We start from the raw sequence: 17,478 nt of genomic DNA, 5'->3' as shown, positions 1-17,478 counted from the left end.
TCCCCAACAATTTAAAAACAGCTGCTTTGTGCTGAAGTAGAGAAGAGTTGGGATGAACCACCTTCTCCTTTCCTAGCACAGCTGATGGATTTGAATGAATAACAGTGCTTTTTCTCCCTGTACAATATGCTATTACCTAACTTGCTACTTTTTGCTTATTCAGTATTTCCATGGTAAGAGAGGTTGGAGACATCACTAGTGTATTTCATATAATAATCCCCCCAGGTGGAAGCCAGTTATTTGATATTTTAAATTACTGATGCTCCTCAACTACATCTCTGTTTACACTAGCACTAAAATTGACCTTGTCTGTCTCAGCAGATAAGAGAAGAACAAGAAAGCTTCTTACCTTTGAGTTTTTAGGGGAATGCCCTGCTGCAAAGTACACTGATGTCACTGGAAGACTCCCGTTGATCTCAGCAGTTTTTTGGAATATCTGGAGTGGTTGAAATACAGAGGCTACATATTAAATTGGGTTGTGTACTGGTTGACTTAGAGACTGTATTTTTGGTCTCTACATGTACGCATCCAAAATGGACCAATACTCATTTGCCTTGACCTTTCTCTTTGAAAGACAACTTTGGAGTCTCAAGTCCTAATCCTTTGAGGGTATTATTATTAACGGTCTCTCGTCCATCTGCAGAATTTCTTATTTTGGAAATCATATTGAAACACATACTTCAAGCAATCTATTTTGTTCAGCCTGCGTCCTGTCAAAGGAGATGGGATGAGGCATCTCCATAGCCTCTGAGGACAAGAATTCCTTCTCCAAGTTTTCTGCTCTTGGGTGTATTTCAGTTTAGGTGAGACTTATTTAAGTATGAACAAAGAAGAATTCTTAGGTGCAAATTCTAAGGTCAAGATTTGCAAAATCAGACTGCAGCCAGCAAGATATCCCGTGACTCCTAAAAACAGTGGGAACCCATCTAGCTGCAAGGAGATACTTCCCACCTGGTGTTGCAGGGACAAATAATACATGGTAATTTCATAGGCACTTTTCAATCTATCCAAGGGTAAGAATACCTGCCTGGCTTCCCTTCTCTCTTAGATACCTTGTTTTACATTATTAAACTGTGGACACCCCCTGCCCCTTCCAACAACCATAACTTGTACTGCTCACAAATGACATTTCAGGAAATGTTACATTACATAGAGCCAAGCAGCATGATTGTGCAATTCACTTGATTGAGTGCACCAGGATAGGAAGCCAAGCAAACCCCCACCGCGGTCTGAAACCCGTGGAGCAGACAGAGTTCTCTCTTCATGCAGTGTCTCCAGATTCCCAGGCCTGGTTGAAAGCCTTCTTCTGATTTATGAGTAATGAGCCTGCTGGTGATTTCTAAGCAGCAAACTTCCAAACAGAAGTGCTGATGGGCACTGCACTGTATCATATAGGTTAGACAACACCTAGGCAGACTCTCAAAGGATGCTTTCATTGGGATGGGAAACTATATGGTGATTGAGTGCTCTCCTGTCACTGTCTTCTCTCGCTTTGCACAGTGTTTAACCTTCAGTTGCTGTTAAACTTAGATTTTTTAAAGTTTTTGTTTTAAAGAACTTATCTGCAACCACAGCACAGAAATATACGAAGCCTAGTGTTGAAGGTGCCAGTGAGACTGATTGATGCAAAAGTCTGGTTTTGAGGATGGGAGGAGGGAGAGCGAATTCCTTTAGTTGTGCTTAAAAGTAACAAACTTAAAAACAAGACAAGAAAGTTGAGTGGAAGCTGAGAGGTTGAATGCAAGCTCTGCCAAGATTTGAAAAGCTACAAGCTAATGCTGGTACTGCGTGTTTTCTTAATGGTTAAGGAATCAATCTTTTTTGTACACAGAGCTTCTAGCACACAGACAGTGTAAGCTAAGGGCATTACAAAGTCAGGGAAGTGATTAAAAAATGATTTGCTATTGGTATTTTGACTGAAGAAGTAGAGAAAAAAAAAAGTCTTAAGACATGTTTTTACTGGAGCATTCTTTGTCAAAAGTCTTCCTTACTTGAACTCCAGAAGATGTCTGGCCAAGTTCTGCCTATTACTCTCTGATTTTTATTTCCGAGTAAGACTGAGATGTAGACTTTGATTGTACTACCTACCTGCATCCTGCACATGTATATGTTACATCTGTGTATCTCTTAGACATGTCAAAAAACCTACCTGGACATACACTTGCCTCTGTAAAATCTCTTTGTCTCAACGGACTTTCACGCTTGTACCCACGTGGTTGTTCAAGTAGCTCTCAAAAAATCTTCCTCATAAAGGAAGCAAGACATTTAATGTTAAATAATCACCAGTCTGACTCTTAATATGAAGTAAGTTTAGGCCAAAACCTAGTTTTTTAAAGCAGTTGAAACTTTGTCCAGATCTTCAGTAAGACGTGAAGACAGTTTTGCCGTATTTTTAGAAGTAACAAGCATAAAATGTAACAGGAAACTGCAAATGGGACTGCTTGTTATCCTTGTGGAAAAGAGGGGAAAAAAGGGCAAATAAAATCCCTCAGGATTTTGGAAGAAAGGAACATCTGTGAAGCAGGGAAATAAAAAACTACGTCCAAAAAAGACATCTAGAAACTGAAATCTTCTTGGAGGCCTTTAGGGTGGTGCCTAGCCTCTCCATGACCACTTTGGGAATCTCACTGTTGCTGTAACACAAATCGTGTGACCAGTTTGGAGGAAGAGATGTGGAACTCTTTTTTCCTGCCCTTTAATCTGGTGAATCTGTAGCTGGCACATTTTCTGAAGCTGTGACTCCCATTTTTATCAGGTCACCAGAGGGACCCTGCTAGGCTGGCTTAAAGGTGATGGCTTTGGCCCTGGGAATGGAAAGACAGATGGAATTAAGACAAAGAAAACTCTGTCCCTCTTTCCATGGCCCACGTGGCCGGATGACACGATGTGCACCTCCCAGGGTATCACCACTAGGATGCAGCCAGGTGACTCTGACAAAGCCGGGATGTCTCACCTTGGAGATGCTACCTGGTGGTCAGGATTGCTCAGTTCGGGCAGCAGAAGTGTGGCGTGGGCTGATGGCCTTTGCCAGCGCTGCAGGGCTTGGAGCAGAGCCTGACCTGCTGAAGAGCCTGTGAAGAGCACTGTATTTTTGGTGCAGAGTCTGTCCCGAGCCATGCTTGTCGAAGCAGCATTAGTTAGCTTGAGATGTCAAAACACCTATATTTCTAAGAAAAAGGAATTAATTTTTGTGCCAGGCTTAGGGGATGGTTCCATTTTTATGCTGCTAATGGAGTATCAGAGTTGCCTTTTGGTGTGCTTTATTCACAAGCTGGTCTGGAGACAATTTTTTTTTCTTCAAAGTGTTTTTTCTAAAATGAATTGCTTGTAGTTTCAATGAAGTTGTTCCTCCTCCAGGCTATACATCAGTGCCTCATTATGCACCAGTTACTCCCTTAATTTACAAGCTGTGGTAGTCATTGTGTTTTACTATGCTTTAAATTTATTTATCTGGAAAAGATCCACTCAAAATCAGTGTTTTTCCTTCCTCAATTCTCACTAAGATCCTGCTTTTTGTACAGATTATGACCGGAGTATAAAGCAGCCAAAGTGAGATGCCAAATTTTTCAAATCACTTGTCTTCCAACAAAAATTCACATTAAAAAGGGACTGAAGGAGCGACATGACACCCCTGGTGCTGCTAACACCCTTTTGCAGGTAGCACTTTTGGAGGAGCATTCCGTATTTAACTTCACATTGTCTGGTCTGTTTTTACTGTGTGATTTTTACAGAATTTGATAGTCTCTGTCCAGCTGGTTTTGAATGTGTCTTACCTCTGTTCATACTGATCACATAGAAGCATTTTAACTTCACATTAAACTTCTCACAGCTCTGTTATAAAACGGACATAATTTCTAATGAAGACCTACTACTGCCTGTTCTAAGACCAAAACCAGGTTTCTAACAACTTTGTGAGTTCTACTGTTTAGTCGTTAGTGCTAACCCAAACCCTGGCTCCTTCTGAACTTTCCACTGGCTGAACAATTCTGGCAGATTTTTAAAAAAGTTTTTAGGGGCTTTCTTTGTGCCCAAGGAAAGCAGCATTTCTCTGTGGAGTTGGAGACCCATGTCAGGACTCCTCATTCTCATTCCAGGAACACAATATGCTCTTTGATGTGCACTTACTCAGCAGCACATGAGGTAAAGCTGGCCGACCTCTTGTTTTGTGCATAGGTAATTTATGCACTGCCTCTGGGAGCACACAAATGACAGGACTTACATGTGTGAACCCTATTTGTGCATGAAATCAAGTGTAAATTTAGAGCAGATGGGGTTTTGACTCATTCATGATAGAATTTATGGCCAAGATTAATAAAAAAAAAGAAAAAAAAGGAGAGAAAAACCTCAACCTGAAGTTACTTTCCAAAATATATTCTTAGGTATCCAAGGACCTGTTTTACAAAAGTGAGGAGCGACCTATAGCTTCTCTGAAATTAAAACAGCACATAGGGTATATATGTATATACAGATACATACATACATACATACATATATATACATATATATGCTGGATGTATACAGGGCATATACCTGGTGCTTAGTAGTTCTTGAAAAAGACTGCTTGTTTTTGTGCCTGAGTGGCTTTCTTTAAAAGATGGACTAAGCTGCCATCTAATAGAAACCATTCCGTTTAATTATCTTATCAGTGAGCTGTTGCTGCTTATGGGAGTGGAGGGATCAGCTGTAGACAGAGGTGGGCACAGACACTAATCCAAAGGATGGAAATGGTGGGGAGAGTTGCCACTGCCAGACTCCTCTAGTTCTGATGCAAAACATTCCGGAGTACTTGTACACACACACACACACACACACACACAGGTGAATCCTCTCTACATTCAAAATCAGAGAGGCAAACTGATCAGTCTTTAAAGCTGTGTCTGCCCTAGCCTAGATCAGTTCTTTTGTTGTACCCCCTTGTCAAGGCCTTGGACAAACTTTGGCATGTATCACTGCTGATGGTGTGGTGCAATATCTCATGCAGCACTGCAGTATCTGTAAAAGATGTTAACCACCCTTAACAGCTCCCCAGCAAAAGCTCTTTGTGGCTGCAAGTTTGTCCTTTTTAAAAAATTTCCTTCCATTTATTTGGTTACTGTCTCTGTAAGCTTTGGACACAAGTATTGTTATATTGTAAGCAATATATGTACATAGTGTATATTCCCAAAGCCAATGTTTAGAAAGCATGAGGAGTTTTTAACTTCCCCACTCTTCTCTTTTGTCTTCTGATTCCTCCTCTGTATTTCCCATCTGTTCACAACTGGGCAAGGTTCTTGGCTGCTGACTTTCCTTGATGGGGTCTAGTGTCTTTAGCTGTCCTCTAGGACCTGCTCACAAGCAGTGATGCAGCTGGCTGGGAAAGCTTTGTGAATCTCATTCCTCCTAAATAGTTTATGATTTCCCTCAAGCCTGTGGAAATTCTTCTCGGGAGAGACAACTTCATGGCATGCTGGGATGTCCATCCTCTGAGGGAAGCCTGTCATGGTTATTGATGATCCTTTATTTCAAAAAATCCATCATAAGGGTGGAAAAAAGATCTACTGGAATGAGGCAGTCCCTCTTGTTTTGCTGACTCAAGAACATTTGGTATGTATAAATTTAAATTGGTACATAATGAAGTCTTCATAACAGTGCTGTGTGAACACTGCTTGGTATCCCTAAAGGCCGGTTTTCTCTTTGAGTTCCATTCCATCAGTCTTTTTGTTTGACTGTGGCCTCTCTCTATCAGCAACTAAGAAGATTTTTTGCTGTTTTGAAACACAACCACATGTCTTAAAAACAAGCAGGCTTCTTTTTGCAGCATATAACATGACTCCTTGTTGGAGTAAGTAGTCATGAATGTAAGCAGAGGGTGCAAAAGGTTATGGATAGTGTAAAATACTAAGGGAAAAACAGGGCAATACATTTTTATTTTTTAGTCCATCCTTTTGTAAGTCCAACTGCCTAAGGCCATTTGAAAATCCCAGCCTGAAGGATTCATAGCGATGAAACTCAAGACATAAATATCCAAAGTGCAATCATGTTACCTCTGCTGGTCCCTCCCTTTGTATGTAACACCTTTGTATGTAACACCAATCTGTTACATCTCGTGTTAAATAACAGCAAGTGCTTTGAGCTTTGAGCCAAGGCTGTGGGCTACTTTGCACTGCTCTAGAAGTATTTTTTTGCTTTAACAAAAGTGCTACTGGCCCTGATATCACTGCTATGAGTATTTTGGAAAGAGACCAGTCACGAGAAAGGATGCCATTCCCAGAACTGACGTGTGGTTTGTACCTTTCTCCTGAGCACTTGGTTGTCTCAGGGGTGTAAATGATGTAGTTCCCTGCCATGGCTGCTAAGGCTTCTTCACGTTCTCCTCGCTTCCTGTGTGCAGTGCTTAACTAAACCCCACCACACAGAGAAGAGATTTGTGGGAGGTGGGCTGCTGGACTCACCATACACATGCAGGGAAGGCACAGCCTGCCTAGCCACCGTGTGGCCTTGGCATGATACCGTAGGTTTTAACTTCCATATTTTTCAAATCCTGTACTGCCTAGTGTGTAACTCTGAAGCTTCTTGTAGCCTGTTAATTTCTGCTCTCTCACACTAGGTAGACATAACAAAGCCTCTCCAGACCTGCTCTCCAAGGACACTCAGACCGTCCTAGGCCCAAAAAGTAGAAACCAAAGAGCCTCTAAGGGGGAGGCAAGCTGAGGGGAATTACATCATTAAACCGAAACTTTAATTGGAGAATTAACCCTGCTATGCAAATGAGCCAAACCTATAAAAGTGTGAAGAACTCGTGACCTGTCATCCATCTTGGGGTCCATCTTGGCAATAGCCTCTGGCCCCAGGGGGTACCTTTGGAGGCCTTTCAAATAAATACCTACCTTTATTCCCTTACTCCTGTCTAGTCTCTGTTTCTAGGAGGCCTCTTCAGGCATCAGGCAAGAACACCCTGGGGTGCGCCTGCTCCAAGTGAGAGTGAGGACAGGGAGAGTGGTGATGGGATCCCCTTCTCCTTTGCTGGCTAAATGCAAGGATATCTTTCCAGTCTGGGCGTTTTTTAGAGTAGATCTGGGGTTTCAGCAAAGGCAAAGTGTGATGAGCCCTCCTGCTGTGCCTTGTCTCCTGCAGCGTGGCCAGTGCTCACAGCTCCCCACATCTGTCCCTGGGTGTCAGGAGCCAGAAGGCCTTTGGCGCCGGTGTGACTGACACCCAGCACGGTGCTGTCGGGGAGAGATAAGGGCAAAGGAACACATGGTAGAGTTCCCCAGTACTCTGTGGTTTGGGTGCAGCCATTTGCATAAGTCAGGCTCTTCTTTTTCAAACTATGAGAAGAATTTCTACCTTAATCCCAAGCCTTATTGACACTTGGCTATGGCTGCTCTGGCAGCCGTCAGGGGAGGGAAGTCCAGTGTGGCATGTTGCAGAAAGGGCAGAGTAGCTGACTCTGCAGACACCTGCCTCTGTAGGTTGGAGGATTGAGCCTGAAGGGAGAAAAATAGGCTGAACTTGCTGACCACTGCCTGATTTCAGCTGGTGTGCTAAGATGGCTTGAGGCTACTGCAAACAGAGGGACAAAGAGCTGTAAATGGCTTATTTTCCTTCTCCCTTTTCTTCCAGATAACATTCCCAACAGCACTCAGAGATTCAGACATCATAGGCCAAAAGCAGTGGTGTAAAAATGTCCTGGAACTTAAACATCTAGCTTTCCTTTGCCATCTGGCTTGGGAGTAGCTTTAATGTTTCATTGCTGCTCTCCACTGTTGCAAGGGATGGAGTTTTGTTTTGGTTTCTTCATGAAGTCCAGGCTCTCAGGTAGAAAAATCAAGTGACTCCAAGAGCTGGGGCATTACAGAAAACACCAAGTAATAGTGAAACATGATAAAATTGCAGGTTCAGGAAGTCTCACAGAGTCTCAGCCCATGACAGAGTTTGACTTAAAAACCAAAAAAATGACAAAGACGGCATTACCTAATGCAGATGAGAAAGCACAATAAAATTGTGAGCAATTTCTGTTCCTTTGTTACTGACAGAGTCCCATAGCAATTTCCGGGATTGTAAAAACATCCTAATAAATTTCCAGTGTTTCCTCAAGTTGAATGAATCACAGAAATGCTCCTAGCCTTGAATAGGTTTAGCATTCACATCCACTGCTCAATGGAAAACTCAGTTGAATCATGGTGCAGCTAGAAACAGGTTGTAAATCACGGCTACGGGCCATGCGGTATGGAGTGCTGTTTAACAACATAACCAATAATAAGATTCCTTCAAGATGGAAGCAAAGACTTCTTCCACGATGGAAAATGAATGGGTAGACAAAAGGAAAGACATCACCCTCTGGCTGGACTTGTAGCTCAAGTGAGAGAGGTTTAGGAAATCCTTAATGGGACAAGAAATAACCCTAGGGAATCAGCAGGTGTTTCTGCTGCTCCTCATTGAATTTAGAAGCAAAATAGTGCAGTGCATGGGAAGCATATTTGTCTGGTGATCAGCTCTCCTGTAGGACCGCAATTCACCTCCACCCCCTGTTGTCCAGTTCCTTGCAGGAAGAAGCTGAGCTTGAAAATGCTCTGCTGCCTTAAATGCTTGAAAATATTTGCCTTAACTGCTGTGGTATAAGCCAGGGGGACTGCAGAACAAATACAATTATGCTGGTATCACTGGAATGCTCAGGAGGTCTAATTTGGGTTGGAGTATTTGAGACCAACTTTGGAGACTCCTCAGGAGAGTTGTCCTTTTTGTATAGAAGGTAAGAAGAAGGAGATAAATGGTTTTTGGCAGAATGTCACATCTTCCCAGTGTTTCCTTTCAGATGCTCTGAAAGGAGCAGGGTGGACCTTGGGAGAAGTGGTAGGTTGAGCCTTTTGCTGTTTCAGCTAAAATGGGACAATTGTGGGACACAAGACTCCTGAGGGTGATGGGAACTGGTGGAGGAAGTCCTTTGCTGGGTAAGAGGCAGCCCTTTCCTCTGAGGCCAAAGAGGGAGCACAAGCTACGAGGCAGGAAGCAACACCAGTGGTCGCCAGCTTTCCTGAGAAACCTGCCAGGCCCAGGTCAAGGCAGGGGGACCTGGAGGAGGAAAAGTGTATTGGCTGCTATGAGGAGATCCAGCAGAAAAACACAGGAGGAGGGTATCATAGATGGGGATTCCAGCTTGTATGAAGGAGGGTATGGTCCCAGAGAACTGGCTGGGAGCAGATGGTTTGCATGGTGAAGGCTTTCAGGAAAGAGTCTGGCATAGCTGCTGGACAGAAGGGGAAGGCCGCAAGAGCAGCAGCACTCAGGAAACCTGCTAAAAATGTGCTAATCCAGAAGCACTTTCGAAGAACCAAGATAAAAAAAAAGTGTCCCAGGTATTCAGAGGGGTGAGCGTGTGTCAGCGCAGCCTGCTCTCCCCATTTGCCCATCTCCCATGCACTCCCCACTAGGTGCCAGTATAGGAGCACACCACTCCAAGTACATTTCGAGGAGGGAGAAAAAGGCATGGTTAAGACTTTTCAGACGTACATGTGCTTGAAAATGTGATTTCAAATAGACATGTGTTTGTAGTGTTCTCAGTTTATACTGAATAATTAATTAATAATATTAATTCTGAATATACACCATGCACGGGGTCACCAGTAGTGTCTAAAGCGATTCCCATGGGCAATGTTGCTATTAAAATGTTAGATGGAGCAGGACAGGGGGTAACCAGCTGCTGTAGCCTTTGGGTGGTCCCCACTGCCCCTGGGCAATGGGAGCCCCAAATAGGTTGACATGGACAGAGCCTGTCCACTTCCATCCAGCTGGAAAAGAGCCCCATCACCCAATGGTACTTGCTGCTGGAAGAATATTTAATTGTCAAATCATGGGTTTTATCAGAAAACAACAGACAGGCATGGAATCCTTTCTTTTTTCTTAATCCACCTGGCAACACACACAGCTAAACTCCTACTGAGTAGAAATAATTTTATAAACTGCGTTTGCACTTCACTATGGATACATGTGCAGTAAAAAGCAGGATGACACTTGAGGTGGAGAACACCTGGTGGGTACTTCACCGAGCCTCAGAACCGAGCCACAAGATCACGAAACACATTGCCAGTACATTTCAAGTCTTTCTGGAAGAAAAGTGTTGCTCCATAACCGGCAGACCACCTCTGCCTGCCCTCTGCACTGCAGATTTAGTTATAAAATTAAGTGAATAAACAGTGAATAAAGTAATGAGCAGGACAATTCTCTGTTACAGACCGCTGTGGGAACAAACAGTTTGTTGAAGCTCTGATGTCTGTCAAGTCTTAAATCTTTCTGAAAAGAGGTTAAGTTGCTTTGGTTTCTCTGTTAGCCGTGCCAAAATAAATAGAATGTGCTCAAGTGAAGAAAACAAATACTTGAAAATAATGAAAAATCAATAGTACCCTTGTTATTCGGTAGCAGGTATACAGATCTAATCTGACAGGCTGTATTGAAAGTGTAAACTGAATGCTCACACACATGTATTAGTAATGTCAAGATGAAATGTTAGCTTAAATCTTATCAATTTGGTTTATAGGACAGGGAGGAATTACTGGAGTAATTTTACCTGAACAGCCCCCACACACCACCCCATTTTGGAAAGGGTAGCTCTCAATAGAGTGTGTATTTGTGTGTGTTTAAAAATGTTCAGATTTCAGGTACCCTTCTTCTTTGCCATGAAGTTTTTAATATCGCCTCAACCTGTCAGCTTCTCCAGTCAGGAAGAAATACTAACAGCAAACCTATTTTCATGGAGAAATTTAAAGGAGTCTTTCATTCTTGGCCTGATAGCATTATTCCCGTGGGCAGAGGACAAAGAAATATACAGCTAAGGAACAATTTCACATAAAAATTACATCCCTTCGTCCAAAAGCCCTGCTATGTGTCACGCTGTTGTGGAGCACATACAGGAACTGCCTCTGCCCTTTTGTACAGAGCTGGCCTTTAGGCTCCATGCAGTCTGCATCCACCGGCCCCACTCATCTGAGAGAACGATGAATTTAAAGAGATTCCAAGCTTTCATTTTCTGAATGTGTGTGTTTCTAGTCCTTTTCCATAACAAATGGAAATATCTTAGGGGTGGCAAGTTTTTTCTTTTGCTAGAATTAAAAACAAACAAACAAACCCACCAACCAAGTAAAATACAGTCCTCCACAGATGCAACATGGGCAAGGAAGGATGTAGTGACAGAAGAAGGGAGACAAGGCTTGCTTTGGTAGGTCTGATCTGCCATCCAGCAGCCCAAGAATCTTCCAGCAGCAGTCAGTACAAGATGGTTAGGGGGAAAGTACAAGTTTCACTGCTCCACTGTTCAAACCAAGGAAATGGATTGCAAGACTGCAAATATTCAAAGAGAAATCTGTCCTATTATTTTTGGAGCAGCATCCTCTGCGATGTGTGTAAGTCATCAGAACAGAATGAATCCAGTGATGATTATTTTCAGCAATGAAAAAAAGCCACCGGGAGATTTGGTTTGGGAGGAGTCACAAGGAGGGACAGGACCTCATTTTTGAGAATGTAGGCTGTGTCATGCACTCTCCTCTAGCAGTCATGGTAGAGGCTGGATTGTCACCTGGGTAGAGGTTGTGCAGTATGGTGTGCCAAGGAAAAGAGAGACAGGGAGACCTGCATTTGCCATTTCCATGTCCAAGATGCTCCTCCGAGTTGCCCAACATGAGCCAGTGGACCTTGTGTTTTCTCTGTGGGACACAGAGCTGATGAGGGTCTGAGTGCTGCTGAGGGTGTTTTTAGTGAGAGGCTGAGCTCTCCCAAGGTCTCTCTGTTGTGTAGGGAGTGTGGAAATGGGGCTGCACAATCCCATGGCTTTGGGGAGAACAGCTCTTTTCCTGTGCCTCTTGGGAAAGGGTGACTCAGGCCCATCAGTGCTTTGATCAGCTTGGAGCCAGCATTGGCAAAACTTCAGAGAGCCCTGGATTACCTGAGAAGGTGCAGATAACAGGTATGCACATTGCTTAACTGCAGACACTTATTTGGAGACTAATTTAGGAGAACTATTTCCTTGATTAAGGAGGTCTTTTCTTCTAAGGTTCCCTATCTCATCATGTCAGAGATTTAAATTATATGGATGCTTCCTCTCTTGAGTACTCAAGGAGCATAAGGAGTGTCACCATCACAATTATCTCCTCTTCTAGATCTCCACCAAAGCGAGGGCTTACAGTGCATACTTCCCATTTTGTAAGTAACACAGGAAATTTTCTGAACATTTGGTATCCAGGCTTACCTGATTTGGAGCCCTTTCTCTTTGTTTCAGTGAAGCTTAGCAAACTATTATTGTTACTTGTAGCAGTTATTTCCCAATAGAGAACTGCTTTGAGTGCCAGGGAGTCATCCTGTTTGCAAAGAGGATGACTAGGTTATTGGAGGCTATTGAACTCTCCAGCCTCACTTTGTGGAAACAGAAAGTGCTGTGGGTGCAGCTTACCTTTAACTGCTGCTGATGCATAGAAGCACCTAAGTGAGATGTGAATATCAACACTACCACATCCATTGCTGTTTGTAATGCATAGCACTGCCTTTGCCACCTTTTCCATTCTCCATTGTTGCCTGCCTTCCTTGGGAACATGCTTGGCTATTTGTGGCTGACTAGATTCTGCACTCCTGGAGCGGGCCAGGCGCAGGCTGTCCCTCGAATCCACTCTTGGGAAATGGCATTACCTTTTGTGTGTCTGTGTGAGCACTCCACCCTGGAATTTTCACAGACTAGAAAATGGGTTAAATCAATTAGAGCAACACGAACTGCAATTGGTTTTGCATGAATCTATTTGCAAGATAAGAATTATCTTCACTCCTCCCCCGTGAACAATAACTGACAACATTACACTCCTTCTCAAATGCTTTTTGATAGGTTAATGGGCCCTTATTGAGAGCATATAATTGCAGCAGTTTTGGTTCAAGAGCTGATGTGATGGATTACATCCCTCTTGATGCTTGGGGTTGGGATACAATACAGAGAGGCTGCCCGGACCCTCTGGTGCCAGAGGGCTTAACACGGTATTGACAGGGCTGTGCATATTAAATCCAGATCAACCTTCTGAATGAATGCAGGCACATCTGAACTTACATGTCTGGAAATGTCCTTCCATAATCTTAAAGGAGTTATTTTTAGTAAAGGTTGTAAAAAAAAAAAAGAAAGAAAAAAGCTCATACCCTTACTTACTGCTGAGATATGAGCTGAAGGAAACTCTCCTGTCAGATCTGTTTCATATATGTTACAAGAACAGCAAAACAGAAAAGTTCAGCAGGGTATTAGTTTCTTTTTCTTTTTTTTTTTTAATTTCTTTTAAATTTATGGGATCTGACAAATCAGTCTGGAGGGTGCCAAGTCCAGAGGAGTCTAGAGGTATCCTTCAACATCGGGTGATAGTTGCTGATTAGTTTTGGCAGGAATGGTTTCCTGATGCTCTGCAAATGAAAATTAACAAACTCTGGGGCTTCTTGGAAAAAATAATGCAGTGGTGTTCCTTGCTTTAGAGGTCCATGCTGGGAAGTGCTGCTCTTGCAGACTCAGCTTGGGTAGCTCCACTGGGTAATACCACACTCACTGACTCTTTCCTTTGGAATGAGCCAGGATCTTCCCAGAGCCAGGTACGAAGTAAGGTGGGGTGGGTAATACTTTCTCCTACTTGCACAGCTGCCAATTTCAAAAGAAATATTTTTTTTTCTTTTCAGTATTTGTAAAATGTGATTTCTAAATGCACTGTGAAGTTAAAAGCAATTGAAACCACATAAATAAGAGAGTACCTGAGACAGTCTTTCATCTTGCAAGCCCACATGGAGCACTTCTGTCATTTAAGAGTTCTGATACCACATCCTACTGCTCCTGGTACAAAGTTCCCCAAATCTGTCAGCAAATCTTTCATTCCTGTCTGACTTCTGCCTATATAGCCCTTCATGAACATGCTGGAGAGTTTGATGCAAGTCCAGCTTATGTAAAGGGAATTGTTTTGGAGTTTTGCAGTAGGTGTTCAGTGATACCCTCTTGTTTTATGAGTTCACCATGAAACTTGGTTTGCTTGTCCTTTTCTGTCAAAGAGATTCCTATTGGAACCAAGTAAATTTTCTAATGACACCCTTCCCTACCCTTTCCTATTGAAGTAAAGTCTTGATTCAGATAGCCTGATATGTTTTACAAGCTTACATATATGTAATATGTCCGTTACAGTAACTTTTCTTGTCAAGAGTATGTAGAGCTCACGTCTTCCTTAAGGCCCTCTCTAGGAGCTGACAGAAACAGGGTCAAGACTTCAAGAAACCTGGTGCAGTTAAGGTTTTTGGAATATAGTTCTATCCTTGACCCCGGTCCAGTTCCCCTGACTCTTGGTGGTTTTGGGAGAGGAAGTTGTCTCTTGACACATCTTCAAGGCCTCCTTGTATTCCATGCCAGAAGACCAAAATTCAGGACTTCAGAATTATTCGTTAAATTAAATTGGAGTATTTGATGAAGTGTTGAGATGGAAAATGTGCTGGGGTCTTGCAGTGTGCTAGCCCAAACCATGATACTGTTCATGAGTCTTGATTTTGCTGTATCAAATACACAGGAGTGTTTTGGGAGAAAAGAAAGGCCAATTTCAGGAAAGGGAAAACACTGAAACCAGTTGTTTCTGGGTTCAAAACCCCAAATTGTCAACAATACCCTTGAAAATTTATTTTCAGAAGCTGTGAATTGGTTTTCCAGTTGAAACATATGAAATAGTATAAGGCGATCTCTTCTCCTCGCCTGAATTTCCTTTAATGTGGGTTGTTTAAATCCCTGTTCACCTAGTGAGACTTCCCAGCTTACAAAATCCTGGAGAATACATACTAGAATGAGTCAAAAGTAGCGACTGTAAATGTTTATGTAAAGCTTTATTTCAGTTCTGCGTGGTCCTTCTCCATCCAGACCTTTTGACACTAACACATTTCTCTGCTCTCTAACCTGTTCTGCCACTGCTTGCAATCTCCAAAGCCACACTTGATGAAATTACACATGCTGCAGCTATGTCAGGTGTATGAAGTAGGATAGTGCAAGGGTTTGTTTGGCTATTTGCACTGACATTAAGGGATGCAAGCCCTCTTTGGAGGACATGGGAAATGGCCCTCTGCAATGGAGAGCCCTTGATCTTGCTCAGGTGCAATAAGATAGTCTTACTTTCTGTTTTGTTTGAAGAAATAAAATACTCCTTTTTACTCATAGCCAGAAATAGGCAGTAATGGCTCTTACTGTTCAGGCTTAATGGTTCACATCTGCACACTGCAGGTGCTTGAGTCTGATGTATTAACAACACTCTCCTTAACACGACCTTGGATGTCTCCTCACTTTGTGGACTAGGACATGTGAGGCTATTTTCATGGATGAAGTACTGTATTTTAAACAACTAATTAAAAATCAACTTTTTGGGAAAAGGCTGCCTTGCTTTCCATGTTAAGGCCGGAGCCCCCCTCCAGCATCTTGCAGTAGCTCTACTGTGTGTCATTTTATCTTGATTAAAAACTTTGTTTGTCACCTAAGAGCTTGCTTCTCTTTCAGTTCTGGTAACCATAAGCTGGCAGGACATGCTTGCTAGGTCTTTGATTCTGTATTTAAAGAAAGCAGGGGGGATAAAGGGCCATTGCTCTGGAGATTTCAGTATTTGTTGGGTTAAACATTGCTGAGCAGTCTAGCATCCCCACCCTTGTCATGAATGAATCTGGAAGGAATGAGTTTGAAGTCTTGCTCTGGTTGACTATAAACCTTTATTATACGTGGGATGTTCCTTGTGGAGGGAGGGAGGCAGTTGCCTCCCAGACGAAATGAGCAGAATTCATCAGCTTACTCACTGCCCTGCCGAGCAGGGAGTGATGGGAGTAATTCAGGGTGCCTGGCACCTGCTGGAGCAGGGAGGCTGGCTGGCAACCATAAACCCGCAATCAACCTTGATGCCTGCCCTCAGTGCAGACTGCAAATAACAGGCATTTATTTTATTTTTTTTCAGTGGGGATGGAAGCAGTGGTGAGAGTAAACAGAAGGAATTAAATCCACCATGTTGCTGAAAACAGGCGGTGGCATGCTCTCAGCTGTCACCACTGCCGGTCTGTTTCAGAGGTTTTTGTAATAATTTGTACCCAAGGAAAATTGTCTTACTTCTCCCCTTACCTCATCTTCACTGCCAGAAGCAGTGGGTATATGAGCAGATCTTTACATTAAAAAAAATGAAGCAGAAAATTGCAGGGACTGAGGATGGCCACTTAAATGATGTTAACTGACAAAGTTGCTCCCCCCTTTCCATTCTTAGCCCTCTTTCACATCTATATCAAGGGCAATACAACTATGGATATTTTCATGACTTCACTGAAATTTTTCTTTAACTGTAACTTTGTTCTTATGACATGCTCCTGTAACTGATGTTTTGTTCCCAGTTAAATCCATTAACCAGGATCCATAGTGCCTCTTTTTCGTCTGTAAAGGGTGTGTATTTGAGCTACAAATAATCCTCAGTCAGATTGTTACTGACTACAAAGGCTGTCATAAAATGCTCACTAAAGTCACCCCTCCAACGTCAGCATCGCAGCTAGAAATTCCTGGTCCTTATGGAAATTACAGGAGTTTCACAGGTACGAGAGAGAGGGCAGAAGGGGCTGTGACAGTGTTGCTGTGCCTGGTGCTGTTGTGAGAGGTTTGGTCACCTGGTCATTCTGGGCTTAATTCCTTCATCTTCTCTTGAAAAGTAACTTGGGTAACTTTTTGGTATTTGAATGGCCAGTGATTAGAAATCCCAGATGCTGTGGATGTGGCTAAGGAGTCAAGGTCACTGACTCTGGAAGTGCTGGACCACAGAAACGCAGGGGCTGCAGCCTCAGACTCCACTGAATCTACAGACCAACTGAAGATTTCAAACTGCTTTTGAGCTTTATTTTCCAGAGCACTGGAATGTTTCCAACAATGAATTTAGTTCAAAGCTATTGGATGGAAAAAGGAAGAAAGCCTTTACCTCTGAGGCTGTTAATTTTATATTTTTATATGGAGTGGATTTTTTCTCAGTGGACCGACAGAACTGTAAATCATCCTGTACAACTGTCCAGGTCCCAACAGAATATCTGACAGCTAAATGACATGTGAGAGCTGGAGGACAGTTTCCAAGGGAAGAAAATTAAGCCTTCAATTAACTGGAGTTACTTTCTTGTGATTAGATTTTGAAAAGCTGTGATTTGCATCCTCCTGCTTACTTGCCTGGGTGTGTCCTGCACTTCAAGCTAAGCTCTTCAGGTGAAATGCTTCTGCTCCTACAGTGTTTGGAGTTTGTACCTTCAACTGCAGTAAAAGGCATGATTCATGTTACAATTAAAAAAAGTCCCAAACATCAAGGAAATGTATATAAAATGTGAGTGTTCATAAAGGTAGAATTCACTTTTACAAGTACTTTTGTAGAGAAGTGTTTATCCTGCCATAAAAGAGAGGTGCTAGGTGGGTGTACAATGAATTCTCAATTATTCACGAGCAGTTTATCCAGGTTGTGGATTAACTGT

The 17,478-nt window shown here is 42.7% G+C and overlaps 1 long non-coding RNA gene across 1 annotated transcript in view; it reads right to left on the bottom strand.

Moving 5' to 3' along the window:
* Window positions 1–287: 287 nt before the first annotated feature.
* Window positions 288–17,478, bottom strand: part of LOC125318665 — a 29,117-nt gene continuing 11,926 nt past the window's right edge. Inside the window, exon 3 of the long non-coding RNA XR_007200477.1 lies at window positions 288–436. This is a non-coding gene — a long non-coding RNA (uncharacterized LOC125318665). The remainder of the gene's footprint in view (window positions 437–17,478) is intronic.

The sequence above is a fragment of the Corvus hawaiiensis genome, chromosome 30, assembly GCF_020740725.1.
Source record: "Corvus hawaiiensis isolate bCorHaw1 chromosome 30, bCorHaw1.pri.cur, whole genome shotgun sequence".
Classification (NCBI taxonomy): Eukaryota; Metazoa; Chordata; class Aves; order Passeriformes; family Corvidae; genus Corvus; species Corvus hawaiiensis.
The sequence above is the reverse complement of the archived record's forward strand: the minus strand, read 5'-3'. Positions and strand labels throughout refer to the sequence as shown.